Source organism: Lycium ferocissimum, chromosome 4 (genome assembly GCF_029784015.1).
Source record: "Lycium ferocissimum isolate CSIRO_LF1 chromosome 4, AGI_CSIRO_Lferr_CH_V1, whole genome shotgun sequence".
NCBI classification, from domain to species: Eukaryota; Viridiplantae; Streptophyta; class Magnoliopsida; order Solanales; family Solanaceae; genus Lycium; species Lycium ferocissimum.
The window spans coordinates 4,366,432-4,369,667 of record NC_081345.1 but is presented as its reverse complement, the minus strand read 5'-3'; the positions used below and the strand labels follow the sequence as shown (position 1 = coordinate 4,369,667).

Here is a 3,236-nt window from a genome sequence, read left to right as displayed (position 1 = left end):
CATTGACACAGAACTTGATCTCGTTCTTCTCAGAATCCATAAGAGCTCTTCCCGTGGCAAGGAAAGGTCTCCCTAGAATGATAGGAATATCAAGATCAACAGCACAATCAAGAATTATGAAATCTACAGACAGAAGGAATTCGCCAACCCGAATAAGTACATCATCAACAAAACCAACTGGCCTCTTTATAGATCTATCAGCCATCTGCAGTCACATGGTGGTAGGTCTAGGCATTCCTAACCCCGACTGTTTATAGATAGCAAGTGACATGAGGTTAATGCTAGCCTCATTATCACATAAAGCACGAGAAAAATCATGGTGACCAATAGAACATGGAATAGTAAGGCCCCTAGATCCTCTTTCTTCTGAACATTAGTCGTAGATATGATAGAACTAACACGATGAGTCAGACTTACAGTGTCATGCTTGATCGGTCTCTTTTTTGTTAATAGCTCCTTCAAATATTTTGCAAAACCGCATCTCTTAGAAGGCATCAAGAACAGGGATGTTCATCGATAGCTGCTTCAAATGATCATAGAACCTCGGACATTTAGCATCCTCAGTCTTCTTCACCAACCTCTATGAAAAGGGAGGGGTAGATTTAAATAGTTAGGTCAAAGGGAGAAGAGCCCCTTTAACTGTTGCTTTGCTAGTGTCACTACTGCCTTCATGCTTTTTAGAATTACTCGAAATATCAACAACCGACTTAGCAATAGGAACCTCTGTCTGGACCTCATTATTAATTAGTGGCACATCAGATTGTGCCTCTTCTTCTTCCGCAATTGGCTTTATATTAATCACCTTCTTCTCTACACTTTGAAGTAGTTTCACACTCCGAGTGCTAATAGCAGCACACTTCTCATAAGAATTACCTCCACCACTCTTCAGATTTAGAATAGTTTCACTAGGAAGTCCTCCATTCTATGGAGGGTGTTATTCTCTAAAAATATCTCGCATCTGCCACTCGAGAATCTAAATGGAAGTAGTGTGAGATCCCACAGTTTTAGTCAGCCCCTTCAATGTTCTATCTACTTTGTCTTGGTTGGCTAGCACCTTCTCAAGCATGCTCTCCAACCTAGAAATCCCTTGCTCATTTGACTGACCTTTTAGTGGAATATAGGGATTGGAACTCCTATTTCCAAAGTTATTGTTATTGATGTAGTTCCCCTGGTTCGAGCCACCATAGTTGTTGTTGTAATTATCTTGTCCTTGTTGAGGTCTCCATTGATTCTAAGTCTGATTCTGATAGCCTCCTTGGTAGTTTTGCCTTTAGTAACCCCCTTGAGAGTTATTTACATAGTTAGCATCTTTATACTGCATAAGAGGCCCCTCTTGATATGGACCCTCTTGAACTTGGTACATGCCCTAGGGCATTCCCGGAACTTCTTCAACAACATTAACTTTCTTCGCTTCCTTTTCATCAAGTCTCTTGGTCAGTAAAGAAATATTGGTTGCTATTTGAGCTAGAGTTTGCTGAGTCTCTTGATTTTCCTTCACAATGTTATGGATCATTGGAGCTCCATAGGCTACACTGTCAATACCACCCGAATGCCATGCTTGATTGTGAGTAGTATGCTTATCAAGCAACTGAGTGATTCAGGCATATGCCTTGTCCATAAAACACCCACCAACTGCATTATCCGCCACTGCTTGTGTCAATAGATCTAGCCCTCTAAAAAAAATTCTCCATCAATATATGTTCTGGAAAACCATGATTTGGAGACTTCTGCAAATATTCCTTGAATCTCTCCTAAGCTTCAAATAGTTGTTCCCCCGGAAGCTGTTTGAAATCATATATCTTGTCACGAATTTCAGCCTTTTCGGCGGAAACCACTTCGAGAAAAAAACAACAAGCTCTCCCTACGTATGAATAGTGTTATGGGTTAGCTTCTCAAACCAAACTCTTTGCTTCCCAAGCAAAGAGTATTTGAAAACTCTTAGCCAAATAGATCATCTGGAACAACATTCGGCATATGTTGGGCACACACACCCACGAAATTCTTCAAATGCTGGTGAGGGTCATCATTGCTAGAGTTCCAAAAATATCCCTCAAGTTTAAGCAGTTGGTAGATAGTGGAGTCATTCTAGAATTTTGCAACATTCACCCAAGGTGGAATAATAGAAGATGCATATTCCACCTCGTCTAGCATATCCAAAAAGACATTGTCAACCTCCACTTCCACTGGTGGGTCTTGCGCTTGCAAATTCCAATTACCACCTACTCTACGTCCTCCTCTGTTGTTCATGATCACCTGGTTCACAGTAAACATCAAACAAGGTGTAATGGAATAGAAAAAGACTTTAAGTAAAGCACAAACTCTTTAGTTATTTCAAAACCGTATTCCCTGACAACGGTGCCAAAATTTGATACGCTCATACACTTATTAAATGGAGTAAAGGGGACGATGTCAAATATAGTAACCCAAAAAGGTTGGGGTAGAATTCCACAAGGAATATGGTATGAAAAGGTACTAAAGTCGTACGTCTAGTTTCGTATTCCGTTAAGTTTGTACAAGATTGGTTATTTACTAACTAATTGCTTTTGGTTGTAATAAATGGGTAAAAGAAACCAAGGTTGTGTCCCTTTTTAGATAAAGTGTATGCTATGGTGGATGATCTTGTTATACTTCTAATGGATTTTTGTATGAATGCACATAAGCTCTAATTGAATCCTTAATATTTTCCAGTAGTTAAGTCTATTCCTCTTTATGATTTTCCCAAATATAAAAGAGTGTATATGAAGAACGACTAATCTTGTGCCAAGTAAATTCCTCTTACCCCTAAGTGAATCTATTAAACGAGGGTTAATGCCTAGAGTTCTTGTTACTCGTTCTTACCAAACCCTAATTTATCTCCCAAGTAAAACAAGGTTTATGACTTAAGTTAATGTTTGCAACCATCAACTAACAATCTAGAACAAAGAATAAGTGAACCACAACAATCCATTATGCATATATCAATTTCAATTCCCAATCACATAATATCCATCCTAGGGTTCACAACCTTAGTAATTGGTTTAGCTACTCATATTGGAGAAAGAACAACATAAGATAATTGAAATCATAATGCTTACGATTGATTGGAATTTGAATAAAGTAGTTGCATTTGTCTTGTTCTCCAAAAAGCTTCAAAAACTATAAGTATTCAATACTAGAATAATAGAACTAAAATCTGATGAATAATCCTTCTACAAAAACCCTACATCAAGTATCTATAATGGTCTAAGTTGTGGAAA

General features: G+C 38.3%; 1 non-coding gene across 1 annotated transcript; it reads left to right on the top strand.

Annotated features, from left to right (window-relative positions):
- The first annotated feature begins 1,707 nt into the window (after nt 1–1,707).
- Nucleotides 1,708–1,813, top strand: LOC132055003 (small nucleolar RNA R71). The gene has a single exon (XR_009414471.1). It is a non-coding gene; the product is annotated as a small nucleolar RNA R71 (small nucleolar RNA).
- Nucleotides 1,814–3,236: the final 1,423 nt, after the last annotated feature.